General features: G+C 45.2%; 1 protein-coding gene across 1 annotated transcript in view; it reads right to left on the minus strand.

Annotated features, from left to right (window-relative positions):
- The window catches only part of SMIM13 (small integral membrane protein 13), a 104922-nt gene that overhangs the window by 15440 nt on the left and 70664 nt on the right, over positions 1-18818 (minus strand). The gene's annotated exons all lie outside the window — the stretch shown is intronic.

Genomic DNA, 18818 nt, shown 5'->3' on the forward strand with positions numbered 1-18818 from the left:
GGCGGAGCATCAGGGAGGGGAAAAAATAATAAATTTCCACGTTACAAGACGTACAACATAATACGTAAATACGTACAACGAGTAACATATATGAGTGATACCGTTTGTGGAGGAACACCTCGTGGATCTGATGTGCGTGCGACGAAAATTAGTGCAGTAAGGACGTGTGTTAAAACTGACTAGGGGTGCCAAGAGAAAGAAATACTTTATTAGAACCAATAGTGGTACCCTTATCAGGATTAAAAGAAAAGAAAGGATGGGAAAAATGTCTTGATGAGAAAATAAGGTTTCTCAAGACTTCCCTCCTACCACTGCTTGAGTCAACATGTTTCGACTGTTATCTTTTTGCCCCGGAAGGTCACTCCGGTCTTCTTCAGGACTGTCGCAGTCAAATCCACCGGTTACCCAAGTCTTAGTCTGATCATTGGGTTGCCCAGCTAGATGTAGGTCACAGGGATCCATACTCTACTGGGTATGTCTCTAAATCAGTGGAGGAAATGTCCCCAAAAATCACGGGAAAACATTCACTGGAAAGGAGTAAAGGAAATAGTTAGGTGAGAGTGAGTGCTCCTCTCTCCCAACACAAGATCTAATCTAAAGAAATCTCTATTCCATCCTGAGGATTAATAATTTTCTCAGGTTTGTCTCCACACTAATGAGATTCATAAACCGGTTCCACACACACTTATTAGAATGTTAATGAAAACGGGGTGGTCATATTCAGCCACTCACAACATATACTTCAATATTAAATTATGAGGTATAGTAATTCGCAAGAACTGGTGACACAATCACAAAACTGTATCCCAAACCGGGACTGCATGCATCCATTACCAACCTATCCATGAGCTCCCAATAATTAGGGCAGGTCGTGAAACATTTTCAAAGAATTCCAAAGGTTAAAAATCCCATTTGAGATAATTCAATTCATCAGGTAGACTCACCGAGTTTATGGAATTCACAAACTCGAACTGGTGGCCGCCCGGGGGGTTCTGCCCATGAACACAATCTACACGGAGTAAAAAGACCGGGAGAACCAGGTGACTCACAAAAGTTGTATGATTTCACACAACGGCGTTTCACAGTCTTAATATGGCGCTGTGACAAGAGGCATCTCATCCGGTAGTCTTACCGTTCAGTCCGGCTAGACCCGCATACACCTGCTCAGACGGAGAACCACCGCGTAGATGGAGGACGCGGTGTTCAATCCTCTGTTTATCCGATCGAAATCGTCGCTGGAAAGTGACGTCATCGCCGTAGCGTCGTCGCCACGTCGACGAGGTAAACAGCATGGACCTTCGGGAGTTGTAGTTGCATATAGCCCGTGATTCCTCCCGTTGTTTAACATGCACAGCCGTGACAGTCCAGTAGTTGAATCTCACGTACTGAAGTCCGCGTTGCCTGTGGAAAAGTCGTGTTCGCAAGAAAATGTATTTAGTATATCTCTCACTGTATTTTACCATTATTCCCCAAAGGAGTGTGTTAATGATTCTGGTTTGTTGTCAGCACAAGCAAGAAAATGCTACCATACCCTTGCTGGCATTTGTAGACACTCGTAAAGCCGAGATCGGTTCACCCAACGTTAATATGAGAGAGGCCATTGATTAGCTCTCTGGCACAGCGCCACCAGGGGTATAAACTGTGTCAGCATCCTTAAGACAAAGGGCATAACAAAATTAGCGGGTATTATGTCATATATTAAATCCTCAAGTAAGGAACAAAGATACCGCTCATTCTTTTTAGGGGAGGAGGGGAGGTGACAAATATCCCCCATTACACTCTTGCTTCACCGTGGCACCTTGTTTATGTTGGTGAACTCTATATACCCACTGTGTATGTGATCTCCAACCACCTTACCAGATCAGCCCACCACGCTGCACCCCAAAATAGAAGAGCATAAGTTAACAGCACATTACTTTTACCTTGTACTAGACTACTGTAAAACGGGCATCTGCCAGAAAGTCAACACTTCCACACATTGGTGGACTGATGGGTATGTTAATCACGCAGCATATACACACATGCCACCTTTTGAGCACGTTCAAACCACAGCTTTGGCACTCTAGATCATGACCTCACCCTTGCCCATCATGCCAGCACCACGGCGGGATCCTGCTTCCACATCATTAGCCTCCTTCGGAAGGTGTTCCCCCTTCTACCAGACAATACTAGAAAGACCTTGGTCCAGGCCCTCGTTCTGAGTCGCCTGGACTATTGTAATGGCCTATTCTTAGCAGCCAATGAAGGAGTGCTTAATAAACTTCAGGTGGTTCAGAACACTGCTGCCCGCCTGGTGACCAATGCCCCCCCTAGAACTCCATCCTTGCCCCTCCTCAAGGCCCTCCACTGGCTTCCCATCCGGAAACGGGTGGAATTTAAGATTTGCTGTGTGGTGCACAAGAGTCTCCACAACCTCGGTCCACACTATCTGGCCGAGAAATTTGTATACCACCGCCCTTCCCGCAATCTTAGGTCCAGCAATCAGCAATTACTTCAGGTTCCTAGACACAACAAGACTAGACAGGGAGGTCGCGCCCTTTCCATTATGGGCCCGCGTCTGTGGAACAGTCTTCCCCTTTCCCTCAGAGAATGCCCGAGTCATCTAGCTTTCAGGAAATGCCTAAAGACAACTCTATTCTAGTAGGAGCGCTGCCCGACCTGTTTCTTCACAGCACCGCGCGGAGATACACCTTCGGGTGTGATGCCTGCGCGTTACAAGCCCATAAATAAAAATAAATAAATAGCAAGGCAGGACTGGCCGGACTGGGCATCGGGTGTTTCCCTGGGATGATGGAAAGGGGGGTGGGGGGGCGGTTTTGTTACAGGGGCTGGCACTCCAAAGTTCCTTATACATCCAGTAGTTTTCAATCAACAATAAAAGCAGCTTCACTTATATTCAGGTGTGGTTCACCATTGTCTGGTGATTAATGTACCTGCTGGAGTGAGATGCAAATTTTGAATTGTCTAACGCAGCAAGCTGCAGCCATACTGAAAAACCGTGAAGTGCATGATTGTCTCAACCTAATATAAACCTATTTTGATTTGTACTTAGATGGTTGTCTATTTACTTACATATATACTATTGCGCGACCACCTCTTACGTATCTGTAAAACTTACCTCTTGTCCCGAAGTCTTGTCCTGAATTTTGGCCTTTTGTCCTGAATTTTTGTCCTGAATTTTGACCCTTTGTCCTGAATTTTTACACTCACCGTCCTGAATTTGCACCTATGCCAGTTGGTCACCCTGGGACGAGTATATGAGAGGGTATATGAGAGGGTAAATATCACAAGGAGACAGCTAGAAAATAAATGCAATCTTGTGCAGAACTAAAAGAAAAATGTGGTCCCCTGAATGCGAGCAGTAAAAGAATAATCCATTCAATAAAAAGCATGGTAAAGAAGCAGAGGCGGAACAAACACAGGAAGGGGAAGGAAAGCCATCAAATAAGAAGTTAACAAACGGTAAGCATGGGGTACCTCTAACCTCCCTTCAAGGTTTTGGTATTGTACTCGAGAAATCTTTCAAAAACAGAGAAAGCTATAAGAGGAATATAGGTGAGAATGAATGAATACTTGCCAATTATATCTGTGTTTAATAAATTCCAATGCTTACATTTTATTTTTTTCCAAATCATTCTTTATTCAGTCGCAATCCTAACCATGAAAGATAAAATTACAGAGCAAATGCTTTTAGATACAATATCATAAATACCAATCAAATTTAATAAAATCACATTACAACAATATACAATAAAATATATCCACAAAATATCAGTCGGGCCGCGACTGTCTCGACCTCAAAGCTGCCCGAATAACAAAAGTTACTGCAAAACCAGTGTATTCATTTGACAAAAGTTGCAAATGCATGAGAACCACACAGGCTTGGATAAAATTCAAATCTTTCAGGAGAGGCCGCAGATACTGCTTCCTAGGCCAGCTAAAATATTTAAATAAAAGCACACAATGGAGTGTGTCCTGTGGAGACCCACAGTCGCAGCCATAGGGACTTCTCATACTGAATTGAGCACAGCCGGATAAGGTGTCCAAAAAGATGGTGAAGCTGGTTAAAGCTAAAACCGGCCACCAAAACCCTCTCCCTTCAGTAGTAAAAAAAAAAAAAAGGTAACTCTCAATGCCTTGCACAGTTTTCAGCAATAAATGCCCCCACACGGCAGGCTTCTCAAGCTCAACGCTTTCAGGATGAGAGAGGGCATACTTAAAGAACAGATCCCTTTACATTTATAAGCTCACAAGAAGTCAGAGTCATCGTTGTGGAAGGTATCTGCCCTGCCTAACGTCGAAAAAGACGTCTTTACGCAAGAAATCCAGGGAATTGTATGCACATTGTCAAGTGACAAACAATCAGTCAAGATCAGACGATTTAGCTGAGCAGTGCACCCTCCCTGGACCATATCTCCACCCAAGACAACAGAGGCTTTACAGTCGAGTCAGCAATGTACTTGACGCCAAGCTCTACATGTACAAAAAAGAACAAAGTGCACTGGGGCACCCTTATGATCCGCTTTAAAAACGTATTTTGTGCAAGCCGTATCTGGTGCACCCCCACACTTCGCTTCCATATAAAACTTTAGAGAGGTATTTCGAGTGATAAAGCTGTATTAGCACACTAGGCAACCTGGAGCCCAGTCTCAGGGCATAACTAGCTATAGCCTCTATTGACTTATTCATATCGAGCAGCATTCCCTCTACCAAATGTTTTCAATTCAGTTTACCATCAAACAGCATTCCAAAGTAAGAGAAAACCCGGACCTTTTCCAGGGTGTGTTCCCCGTCTTAAATGTTTTGGACCTAGTCGACTGAGGGCCAACTAGTAAAATGTAAGATTTTGTGAAGTTGACTGTCCGGTCCAATTTGTCCACAAAAGAAACAAACCTGTCTATTAAAGCTTGGAAACTCACTGCGGTACATGCATAAGCACTGCCTCATCTGCGTACAAAAAGACTGGCAATGATTTAGCGCCTCATCTAGCCATTTATTTATTTATTTGACATGTTCTATATAGCGCTAGCTGGACCGGGGGTATCGGAGTGCTTTACATGAGTATTCATTGCAATAAAGCAAAATTTACAAAGAGGTATTATTCAGAAACCAAAACAGACGGTAAAAAGCAATTTAAATATTACACAATCTAAACAAACAAGTTGCTAAAAGGGTTACAGCAAATCAAGAGAGATTAGGCTAGTGAGAGGGGGGAAAGGATGTGAAAAGAGGGGGTAGGGAATGGGGAGAGGCAAGGGAGAGAGATAGTTAAGGCAATATCAGACAGCTATAAATAGATAAAATGATTTGAATGTAACAGGATTACAACGAGGTAGTATTCAAAATCCAACAAGAAGGTCAAAACAGCTCTAGTTTTACCCCATCACATTACATGTGCTGCAAAGGGTTGCCACAAGTTCTGGGAGATTAGCCTAGCGTGGGATGGAAAGCATGGAGAAGAGGGGGTAAGGGTAAGTGAATGGGTTTAGGCTGAGGAAGGGGGGAGGATACGGTCATTCATGTACAAGGTGAACAGGTAGGGCGCAAGTATGCCCTTGACGAACACCCTTTACACAACTGAACTGTTCTGTTAAGGCCTGCCTCTTGTAAATATCTTACTGCTACTGTGGTCTGAGCGTGGAGGTTCTTTAATAGGATTACAATATCTGGGTCAGTGCCCAAAGAGAGGAGCACGTCTCAAAGCTTCTAACGATTTACCCTATCAAATGCAGAAGTAAAGTCCATGAATGCTAAAAACATCGACCCAGGCTGGGCAACAGTATATTTATTAATTATTAGATAGAGGTTTAGACCCTGATCAGTCGTTGATTTGCTCGGGCGAAAGCCATACTGAGCCTCTGTTAATAGCTCATTTGTGTCTGCCCATAGCGACAATCTATCTAGTAAGACCCTATAAAGGACCTTAACGACTGCATCGATCAGAGAAATGGGAAGATTAACACAGTGAGTTATCCTTGTCACCTTTTTTGAAAACCGTCACTGTAGTGGCAGAGGACCACGATGACGGGACACCCTCCCTTACTGCATCATTTAAAACCAGGGACAAAACTGGGCCCAAAACCTCTATATTGTCTCAGGTGGAATACCGTCAGGCCCTGGAGCCTTATAGCAGGACAGAGCCTGGATTTCCTGACAAACTTCAAGGGAAAAAGAAACATTAGTTTTCCTCAAAGCCAGGTCTACATCCACCTCTGCCCCTTCATGGAGTCCAAAATTATGCACACCCTTAAAATGTCCTGCCCATTGCTGTGCAGTGATAGGATGACATCAAGCTGGCCCTATAGGCTCCAAAAAGCAAGGTCTATCTATGACCCGCCAAAAGAGCTCACTAACCCTCAGCTCATTGCTTTGATAAGATCGTCCCAGGTCCTCTTCTGTATGGTTAAGTTCGGTTTCTTGAGTGCCCCCTTATAGTGTATGTGACAACCAGCTACAAGTTCCTTGTCGAGGAGAGACTGCTTAAGAGCTCACTTCAGATGGCAAAGGGCCCATGAGCACTCGCTATCAAACCATTTAGGGTTATCTGGGTGACCCCTAACCCCGGAGGACCGTTAGCAATCCTGAAACCTTTTGTGCGATTGTTACGAAAGAACTTAAAATCTCTCTTCCCCAAAACTAGAGGGTCCAAACAGGTAATTATCTCCTGCTGGCATGTTGAAAACAGTCAATGGTAACCCGCGCCCACCTCAGCCGCCTCCCCTGATCAGTTAGGGTGAGTGAACCTGTCAATTTACACGAGGTTCCCAACCCACACTAGGTCCCTCAGCTACCAGGGACAGGGGATTATGGCTGCTAAAAGGACTATGGATAATATTAAAGATCACAGAAGAAAGGTTCAGGGGAGCTCATCAAAAATGAAATAGATTACAGTAGCACTACTCCCCCCCCCCCTTAAATGTGGGTGGGAATTGCTTGCCTGATTAATTTATCAGCTTATCTAGGGGAAAAAAAACTAGGTATGGGTATGTTACAAAAAAATTGTTTAGAACCTTCAGGAGTATGTTCTGTGTGGAGACCCTCCATAATCATGCATCTTGATTAGAAACGAGTAGGTGTTAGAGGGTTAAAACACAGGTGGCAGTTAAAGTGCCCTGCTAAGACAAACTTCTCCTATTCAAGGCATCCCAGATAATGAATCAATAGTGCCACATATGACTGCGAGATTGGAGGACCCTTGCGCTCCCTTTTGAATTATAGTAATTAACCAGGACAAAGAAAATAGATCTCCCAACATGCACTTTGAGACCCTTAAAAACATGAGAATCCAACCGGAGATCTTAGTGGAGTCACAAAGCTGTGAACCAACAAAGATGATTAGACCCCCCCGCACCCCTTGCCCTCTCAAAAGTTGACTCCACTACTGGGCAGAGAAAGGTTTTATACCCCTCCAAGAAAAAACTATTCTTAATTTCCCACGTTTCCTGCAGACATATGATGTTATAAGGCTTGAGAAACGAAATTAACCTTTGTTTGTGAAAAAGCCTGCAATATTCCAAGACACAAGCCTTAAATCCTTCCAGATGCCTGATACAGGACCTGCTTGAGGAGGTGAGGGCCCTACTGGAAGAGAGGGAACCTTGGGGCGGGGGGGGGATGCTTCCTTAGAGAACTTGGATATTAGTCCCTGGGAGAGTACTCTGGGACAGAGTTGCGGTAACACAATCAGGGAGTCAGTCTAGATCATTAAGATCCACAAGAGGAGCAAACCGATTTGAGTGTGCCAGCTGACAACCAGGAACTGTCAACAACAACAAAGCATGTAAACTGGGTTGAGCTTGAAACAAAGGAAGGGAATCTAGAGAAGCAACTCAAAGACAGATATTTAAAGCTGTTATCCGAGGAAGGGGTCTGACAAGGCCCACTCAGAATGTTACATGCAATTTTTGGGTATCTAAATTTAACATACAATTTTTGGGTATCTAAATTTAACAATCACACAGTCTCTCTCAATTGACTTCCATGAGGTCACAATCCATGATACCCGCCAAGCCATCATAATGTTCTTGTAATCCAAGATGTTTAATCTGGAGTATTTTACGAGCCAGTGGAATACCTCATTAATCAGTTGACCAGTTGAAAGCAAAGGGACACCAGTCGGACCCACAATATAGGGGCAACAAGCCGGGGAAAGATTAATCATGGCTAAACTTTAACGGGGTTGTAGGAAATGAGATCCGTAAGGGCAGACATTGGAGGAGCGCCATACACAACTGGCAGGATCATGTTTAGAAGAGATACCTTGATGCTGAAGGTCAGCAATCAAGCCCCGTTGACCTGGGAAGGAAGGTGTACAAGTATGAGACAAGCTGGTCCTTAAGTTAACACTGGAGATAGAACCTATTTGGGAAACAGAAGGCATCAGGGGTGATGGATTACTGACAACAGGAGTCCGTTTATTCATTTTATTTATAAAGTTTTATATAGCGCGAACTTGATCCTGAAGGATATCAGAGCGCTTTACAATTGAGGCAAAGGTAACAAATCAGAACATTGAAAGTATTGACACACGTATACAACAACCTCAACATTACACACCAGCTCACATCATATCCACTTATGAAGTTATCCTACTCAATTATGCAAATAATTGATTATACTTATATTTACTAAGCTATACACTTATACAAAGACAGTTTATTTATTCATGTAGATAGTCATTTGACCTTAATTTGTCAGTTATATATTGTTTTTACTAAAAGGTTTTTTTATTCCCATCATCGGGGAACGGGGAATTAGACGTGGTGCTGCTCTGATTTATTTGCAACAACTCAACTCCCCATTTAACTGTGCAAATAGTTGTCCCTTCTTAAACCGAGGTATTAATAGAAGGAAAACTACGTTCTAATTAGTGCTGCTGGGCGAAATCAGCCCTTTAGGAACATCCTGTGGCGGACATGGCAATGTCCTCTACTGTGAGTCCCGGTAACTTGGGCAAGTACAGACAGACTCCTTTAATCAATGATAAAGTGGCTCAGGCCTACAGGGACACATGTGCCAGTGTCACTATGGTAGTTGTCAAAAGAGGGGAGGGTGATCAATAGATCAGCAGGGCACTCGTTACCACTCAAACAAGTGGAAGGTCCAGTATCAGCCTGTGCCCCCAACAAGTCAATGTAAACAAAGTGGGTAGCTGAACTGTTCCTGAAAGAAGAGGTGATGTGTATTAGGCGTGACCGAGGGTGTACATGTAGCACCCTTGGGCATCCATTTTGTTGGAAATATTTGCCTCACACACCCGAATGGGTGTCATGCTTCATCATCGGCGTTGCTCCTCGTCGGGGAGGCGGTGCAATCCCCGACGGGCTCACCTCAAAGAGGGGCTCTTTACCGGAGATCTTTTGTTCCAACTGCCTTATGGTGAAGTGCGGGTATGTGGGGAATGGAGCAAATAAACTAAAAGGTGATTAAAATGTAGTAGGGCGTACCGAAAGTACTACTTTATTCTGGGGGTCTCCCTCTACAGTTAAAAATGTGGAATCAACTAGCTGAGTACCACCTGATTAGGTGTGATGGCACAAGACAAAGTTGGATATAAACATGGTCAACATGTTTCTCGCACAAGGAATTACCCGCGATTCTTCAGGACCTTGAAAATATAGAATTTAAAATATGCAGTCATTCAACAACATGCAGGTGTCGTGTGTAATGCAAGCACTATTAGTTATGATTACCTCTGTAGTAATATCCTCTGCCTGGATTGGAGAATAAGAATCATATTTACAAGGTTAATTGCATAAGGACATAGCAAAAAACTTGTGTGATCACGCCAAAATTCCACACAAGGTGTCATGCTAGTGTAGAACAATTATAACTCAACTAGCTCAGGTGAACTATTGCTGCACAGTGGCAGCGTGCAATGAGCCCATTATACCAACCAAACCATTTGTGTCTGTGACACCCAGCTTTGTGGACCCTGGACAGATCATACTAGGTGAAAATTACCTAGTGACCAATGCTAGCAATGTCACTACCACACACAGTATGGCAGTTGTTAATTTCTCCTGGGGAGGGGTAACTGGCCTAAAGAAAGTTGTTAGCTCAGACCTCCCTGTAGAATGTTTGCTTGGCAATGACCTGGAGTCTTCAGCTTGGGCTGAAGTGGAGAATAGGACACATGCAGAAATGTTAGGCATATTAGCACATGTGCTAGCTGTGACCAGGTCACAGGTCAAAGATTGCAACACTGAACTGGCACTGGATCCTGGAACATTTGACCAGCTGCCTGCCAGGAGGAGAAGCAGTAGGGTTAAGGCAGTGCCTTCCCCCGCCTCAGAATGAGAATCAGCCTTCTGAGGAAGCTGATTGTGAGACCCAAGAAGGAACTGTCCTAGAAGAGCTTGAGCCTGATCAGGTTGAGTTTCTTGGGACAGGGGAACCTTCCAGGGCAGATCTGAGGCAGGCGCAGTTGGACTGCCCTTCTCTTGAACCCCTCAGACAGCAGGCTGCTGAGGCTGCAGGGAATGCTAGTGGCACCCATAAGACTTATTGGGATGAGGGACTCCTGTATTCAGAGGCTAGATACTCCAAGCCTGATGCTTCCAGGAGGTTGGTTATACCTTTGGCATTCAGGGGCTTCCTTTTGTCACTAGCCCATGATATTCCCCTTGCAGGACATCTTGGCCAGAACAAGACTTGGGACAGGCTTGCCCCTCACTTTCACTGGCCCCACATGTCAAATAGTCTACCACTCATCTCCTGGGAGGTGCTGTGAAATGAAGAAGCTACTCGCTGTGTGTAGAACAGGTACTCATCTGAATGCCTGTGTAATTATAAGTCATTCTCAATCCACGTGCAAAATCAAGACCTTTAGCCTGTACTTATTCACGTATGGCTACATCGCAAGAAAGCGAATACGTGTTCAATTTAAAGTGAATACAATTCAAATGATCTAGTCATTGTGGCACACGAATAAATATATATAATTAATCTTCTATATTTGCATGAATTCTTCGAGTCTCTAATTAACAAGTGATCTGTTTAGCCACGAGGGGCCAGTGTAGTTGATTTAAGTACTAGTGTTGCGTGCAATCTTTTACATTCACTTTCAGGACCAAGGATGGAGTCACATTTTGTGCACTCTGAAATCAAAGTATTTGGGAAAGCAGGTGTGCATGCTATTAGCATAATCAAGCTCTGCAATAGACAGGGCCAAAACATTGTGATTAAGGGCCATCTACAGCCCAACGCTCAATCAACGAAAAATTCTAAATTTCCTTCTCAACTTCAACTGGTTAGCACTCAAGAAATGCCCCTGATTCTAACTAAAATAAAATCTAGGAAGTATCTTAAAGAACCTGAACCACCCTGGCCTTTAAGACAACAATCCACTCTTTTTGCTCCCATTCTTTATTACCCTATCTAAGATTCCCATGGTTATGGATTATTAAAAGACCACCTAATAAGCCCTCTCGTTAAGAAATTAGCTTGTTTCCTTTCGCTGTTCTAAACTTGCATCTAATACCCTTCTTACCAAAATTTGCGGAGATGCTCGGTGTAGTTAAACAACTTCAAACCTTTAAGGACTTCAATGGGGTTTTTGGACCCATCCAATCATCTCATGAATCTGTACCAGCCATACTAGGGTACTTGGATAGCATGCTTATAAATATTGATGAGGGTGTGGCATCCCTGTTACTGATGCTGGATCTATCTGCAGCCTTTGACACCGGGCCCATGGCATTTTCTTGGGAGCACCTCGCCTCCACAGAAAGGGCCCCAGCAAACACTATCAAATGGTTCCATTCTCTCATGGATGACAGGCACCAGCACGCTGAAATTAGACATTTTTGTTCCAAATCTTGTACACCAATTCAGGGTTACTCAAGGGTCAGCCTTCTCCCCAGCACGGTTTATCATTTATGCACATCTACTGATTAATCTTGCAAAGGATCATAGCGCTTCCATTAAAATTTATGCAGATGACTTTTAGATCTAAAGCAGGCTCTCATAAGGCATCCATTTAATACAACCTATTGTAGATGTTCCACTCCTGCTAAGGGAGATACATATTTGGATGCAATATACATTTCTTTAGCTGAACCAAGTTAAGACACAGCTGATAACTTCTAGAGTCAAGGGATGGCAGCCTCTGACACCCCTAATGCTTTATGAATAAACAGAGCAGGTAGGCAAAGTCAAAATCCTTGGGTTTCTGTTCGACACAGAGGTCACTCTTTTAATAACCCTTCTTATTGTATTTTCTGTCAAAACTAATGCATATGAGGGGCCTGACTTGGACGGCGGTGGTAATGGCCGCCTAACCTCATCCCTGCCGCGTAGGCGAGCGCCTTATGCCGCCACAGGAGTGATCCACCGAAGTCACAGGGCAACACCTACTGGATTCGGGCGTCCGACGCCAAGGAGCACACTCGGTGTGCAGTAGCGGTCCGAAATATGGTCGGGAAGTGCCTTAATTAGCTCTTGCACCTCAGCGCCCACCAGCCCATGTACGCCAGTAGAAGAGCACCGGAGCCACTTCCCTAGACCTGCCCGCCATCTCCAAGTAAGCCGTAATCGCCACAGATATTTACAACAAGGGGTGGTGAGGGACAGAGTCTCTGAATTAAGCAGAAAGCTCTCACCCAGTCAAGAGATCAGGGCTAGATCCAACACCGTTTTTTAGCTCACTGCACCATCCCAGTTTCAGAACCTGGCTGTATGCAAATTAGTCTGTTCCTGTCCCAGTGCATGATGGGAACAGGGCAAACCAAACTACAAAAGCCAATTCTTACACTGGGAAGGAAACAAGCTCCCGGCCAGGGACAGACTAATTTGCATATAGCCAGGTTCTGAGCTGGGATGGGGCAGTGAGATAAATAACGGTGATGGATCTAGCCCTGATCTTTGGACTGGGTAAGAGTGGTCTGCTTAATTCAGACACTCTGTTCATCACCACCCCTTTTTCTGTATCGATTTTGGCCACTATAAGTGTGGCAGGGTATACTCAGACATGAGTCCCTTTCTCACTGCTCCATCAGGATTCAAGCAAGCCGGGCCGAAGAGGCTGAAATGCCAGAAACCGGTCCCCGGCAGCTTGTCTCCTTTCTGGTGAAGAATTGGCTTGGTAGTTTGGTCTGCCCTGTTCCCATGATGCACTGGGCCAGGGACAGACTAATTTGCATATAGCCAGGTTCTGAGCTGGGATGGGGCAGTGAGATAAATAACGGTGATGGATCTAGCCCTGATCTTTGGACTGGGTAAGAGTGGTCTGCTTAATTCAGACACTCTGTTCATCACCACCCCTTTTTCTGTATCGATTTTGGCCACTATAAGTGTGGCAGGGTATACTCAGACATGAGTCCCTTTCTCACTGCTCCATCAGGATTCAAGCAAGCCGGGCCGAAGAGGCTGAAATGCCAGAAACCGGTCCCCGGCAGCTTGTCTCCTTTCTGGTGAAGAATTGGCTTGGTAGTTTGGTCTGCCCTGTTCCCATGATGCACTGGGCCAGGGACAGACTAATTTGCATATAGCCAGGTTCTGAGCTGGGATGGGGCAGTGAGATAAATAACGGTGATGGATCTAGCCCTGATCTTTGGACTGGGTAAGAGTGGTCTGCTTAATTCAGACACTCTGTTCATCACCACCCCTTTTTCTGTATCGTAATCGCCACAGATGACTCCAGAGGTGAGCCGTTAGCAGCGCAACCCACCACAAGCCTGCCGCCTGTACTCCGCTGCCTACCTACACGGTATCTCGCCGAATCTCGCCATTCTAAATCGACCCTCGTGTCTCTGCCATGACTGAGCCTAAGATAGCGGCCCGCATCACCCATTTATCCTAATGTGCACGTTCTGATATCCCCAGTCTCACCGCTAGTTACGCAGCTCAAGAAGGGGGCTACATTGGAGCTACATTGGAGCGTACCCCCTGCAATTGTGAACTTTCTGGCACCCTATAACCTGCACTGGGTGGTCCTTCAGGGGAGCCTTGCCGGACTTTAAAATGGCGGCGTCTGAGACACAAATCCGGCGCGAATGACCCTGAATCACAGCAAGAAGCCACTGAACATGCTCAAATGCTCACTTACTCCGGGAAAGCTTAGCCTATGACACCAATGATGCCTATGCTAGCATTAGAATCACCAGGGGGCTTAGGATGCACGTTGATCCAACGATGTTAAAGCTGATGCTTACACTGTAGCCTCGATCCAGGGGCCCTGCAGCACTGCCTCAAAGAGCACAACCACCGCACCTGGATGTTCCAGTATTTCTAAGTGCCCCTCACTGCCTTCAAACCATATTCCGCCCAGTATTTTGCCGTCCAGGGCACTCTGGGAAATCCCAAGTGACACCAAGACACGCAATCTTGCTCTAAGAGGTGACACCACGACCAGCACCATTGCACCACCAGTGCAACTGCAGTGGAGAGACGGAGAGCCAGTTGTTTATTGACCCTACCTGTATTGTCACTACCTTCACGCTAATCTTTGCTGCATGCAATTACGATACATCTATAAGCGACGCAATTCTTGTGGTTGCGGCGCCCCGGATAGGGCCTGCACTCAGTCTCTGCCTCAACCTACCTGCTTCCGCTGGAACTGGCCCTACTGTCAAGCTGGAAGATCTCCACCCCACCATCAGCCTGCAAAAGAAATCCAACAAAATGGCGGAGAGAGACGACAAAAAGAACAACAGGAAAGTAAGACCGGAATCGTCCATATCAGACTCACCCATCAAAGCAAGAGTGGAGAAGTGTGGCTCACTGGTTAGAGGATTGCAAAAAACACAGTTGATGGACAGAATGTAGAACAATGTCATACGTTCACCCCAGTACAAGGATCTGGGCCTAAATCCATCGTTTTTTTGCACTCCACACCACCCTGGGTTAGACACTGGCTATATGTAAATCAGCTCTGACCCTGTGCCTCATGGGAACAGTCCAGTCCGAACTACCAAGCCATGTCTTTCCCAGACCGGAATCAAGCATCCAAGGACCGGTTTCTGGCTATCAGCCTTCTTCAGCCTGGATAGCTTGACTCCAGTGGTGTGGAGAGCCTGGGACTCACGTCTGAGTATACCCAGCACACTCGGGGTGAAAATTGCAAAAAACACAGTTGATGGACAGAATGTAGAACAATGTCATACGTTCACCCCAGTACAAGGATCTGGGCCTAAATCCATCGTTTTTTTGCACTCCACACTGGTTAGAGGAGGCATACCCTGAAGCTGAGGTCAGACCCGGGACCAGGGTTTGATTCCCGACGAGGTAGGGTCCTGAACCCAATTGTCCACGGACTTGATAATTCTCGCTTCGGTGCCCACTCTAAGCATGAGTTCACACTATGCAGCTCTGGGCAACAAGCTTGCTTAATCTCCACAATGGCCCCCCCCGCGGCGGGATGCCTGGCTTTCACCTTGGGGATGCCCAGCACGGGTGATCTCACAGGGAAAAACCAGGACGGGTTCCCAAGGCAAGCCCCGAGATGCCCAAGGGTAACATCGAGCGCTATATAAGAACATACATACATACATACATACATACATACCTTACTAGCACCCTGGACATGATCCTCAAAAAACTAGCGGAAGTGCACGATCTCGCAAAATTGACGAAGAGCAACACAGACACCATGCAACTTGAACTTACTGCGATCAGAGCGGACATGAACTCAGTCCACAAGAGCATAGGTGAGGCAGAACAAAGAAAAAGCGACGTTGAAGACAAAACCAACCTCTCAGCCAAAACTATTCTACAGCTTCAAAGATCGACCGACTCCCTCAGACGCCAGAATGCAGAATTGGAAGATAGAAATAGGAGGGGTAACGTTTGCATTTTTGGAGTTCAGGAGAATGCAGAGAAGGACGCTGATTCCTGCGTAGCTTTCTTGGAAGCATGAGCTCGAGCTTGACCGGGCTCACAGAGTTCCAACCTTCATCCCTCATGGATACAAAGGCCCTCGCCCGCTGATCTGCAAACCACTACTCTTCCAGCACACTGAAGCCATCTTGCAATTCGCTAGACACAACAATTCCGTCACTTGGGGAGGCTACAAAATCACCTTCACTCAAGGCTACTCGAAAGACACGGTGGAGATCCGAAAAGGCTTCCTGGCCCAAAGGGATAAATTGAGATCAAAAGGTATACAGTTCTCCTTTGCAGGCCCGGCGAAATTTAAAATCATCATCAACGGCAAACCTCGCTTCTTCTCCGATCCTAATGACTTAACGCAGTTCCTGGAAGGCTCACCTACGCAAGCAATGGACTCCTCTAACATCGCGTCTAATAAACAGAAGACAGAAATTCATGAATCTGAAAACACGAGCACAGGACAAGGTTGAGTTGCCCACTGATTCTCTGAGAACTACAATCACTTCTAATCTGCTCATGTTCTTAAGTTGCCTTCATAGATCTTCTTACCTGCCTATCCAATGTAAGTTTGTGCTTCTGGTGTACTAGCTGGTTCCCAGTATCCAAGTTGACATTAGCCACCAGGTAGGACCTACTATTACCAACTCTTGGGCCCCACGATACGGCTCTGGATGGTTACCTCTCTGTTACTTGTGGGAGCCGGAAGGTCCTTTTTCAGAGTAGCCTAATGACACTGCTGTTATCTCTGCTCTGACGTGGAAATATTCACACCTGTGACTCTTGCATAGACATTGTGCTCTGCTTTAATTCCTGTAGTTCTACAGTCCTGTAAAATATTAACCTTGTAGTTCTGACCAGTTTTTGCCTGTTCAGGCATTTTACCAATGGCTTCGAATCGTTTAGATATGCTGGGTTACAAAACACTAGCTAGATTTAATGATTTCTCCTGTTATGATGACATCTCTCATTCATCCTACGTTGTGCTTGGACGGTACTGCCGTCGCTGCTCCTACGTTCTAGTTATGGGGGGATGGGAGGGGGAAGGCTGGGTAGGAGGTGGGAAGGGTAGGGAGAGAGTGAGGGGGTGAGGGAGTTGGGGGGGGGGGAATTCTTCTTGGATTGTTTCAGTATGCCTTTTGTATTCTTGTTTTAAACTTTGTGATGTCCTCTTATCTGCAACAGTACAGTTCCTTATCAAACCGAAATGCTTATGGTTGATTGTCTGGCACATGTTCTTCCAGCCCTTGTCTGATCTGCACAAACCTTATCGCAAAGCCATACCAGTTCTCGAAGCCAAATTCGCGGTAACTCTTACCACAGTAGGTTTCCCAACCAACAAGCGACACTCTGCAACCTCATGACCCACACCAAGTCCATATCGGAAGGCCTTAACATTATCTCACTAAACGTCAAAGGGCTCAACCACCCGGTTAAAAGGAGGAAAGTTCTAGAATATCTAGCCAAATCCAAGGGTGATATCTTCCTACTCCAGGAGACCAAACTGTCTATCTAAGACGCTGAATTTATCAAACAACACTGGATTTCACACACTCTATGCTCCTCAGCAGTACACAAAAAGAGAGGGGTCCTTACCCTTATTGCAAAAAAATCCAACATATCCTTAGTTTCACACACTCAAGATACCAATGGTAGACTAGTCATGACACACCTCCTAAAGAACGACGATCACATCCACGTTCTGAATATCTATGGTCCAAATGAAGACGATCCGATCTTTTGGGACTCCCTCTCACCTATACTTGAAAACATCCCTCAAGATGAACTACTTATCGTTGGGGGGGGACTTTAATTTACCTCTCGACCTGGTAATTGATCGTCAATCAAATTGTACCTACCACCCCACCCGTTCACACGACAGTTTATAACGCCTCTGCTCCAAATTCGACCTACAAGATTTGTGGCGACTGCAGCACCCTGACGGTCGTGACTACACGTTTTATTCGACTCCCCATAATTCCTACTCCAGAATCGATTATATCCTTGTCAACAGTCCTTTCACACACCTTATTGAGGAAACCAATATTGCCCCCAAACTGGTCTCTGACCACTCCAGCATCCAAACCAAACTAGTAGGCTCCAGATCCATCCTTCCCCCGAAGAGATGGCGCTTCAATGACGACATTTTCATCGAACCAGAAAACAAAAAAAACAAAAAAAATCGAATCTGCCATACAGGATTACCTTAACTTAAACGATATTCCGGTCTCGGACATAGCGAATGTTTGGAACCCACTTAAGGCCACTATAAGGGGTGGGATTATTGGTATCCGGGCGAAAACTAAAAAGACACTAAATCTAGAGCTTGTTGCTTTGGAAAGAGACGTTAAGAATCTGGAACTATCTCATGCGGCGGACCTCCACGACACATCGCTTCTAAATGACCTCACTAAAAAGAAATCAGAGTACAACTCGATTCTTAGCAGAAGAGCGGGTTTTGGGTTAACAAATTCAAGTCCTTGAAAGTATGCGAGGGTAACAAAGCTGGGAAGCTACTGGCATCCTACCTAAAACATAAAAATAGACAATTCAACATTACTTCAATCAAAGACCAAAATAATATTGTCCAAACCAAACAAAACCTCATTCTCCACACCTTCAAGTCCTTTTATGAGGATCTTTACAAGAATAAATTAGACTTCGACTCACAAGCGTGCTCTTACTACCTGAACTCCTTAGGCCTCCCAAAACTCAATGGCGCTGATAATTTGAAGATGAATTCCCTGCTCACCTTACAAGAAGTCTCGGCTTCCATTAAAACCCTCAAATGCAATAAAGCACCAGGCCCCGACGGCTTCTCGGCCGGTTTTTACAAGGAACTCGGGACTTCGATAAGCCCAACCCTACTAAAATTGTTCCAATCCTTTGCCCCCAAAAAGGGGGTAACAAAATCAATGAGCGAGGCCACCATCATTATTATACCCAAAGAAGGGAAGGACCCGCTTCTGACAAAAAACTATAGATCTATATCT

Source organism: Lissotriton vulgaris, chromosome 4_1 (genome assembly GCF_964263255.1).
Source record: "Lissotriton vulgaris chromosome 4_1, aLisVul1.2, whole genome shotgun sequence".
NCBI classification, from domain to species: Eukaryota; Metazoa; Chordata; class Amphibia; order Caudata; family Salamandridae; genus Lissotriton; species Lissotriton vulgaris.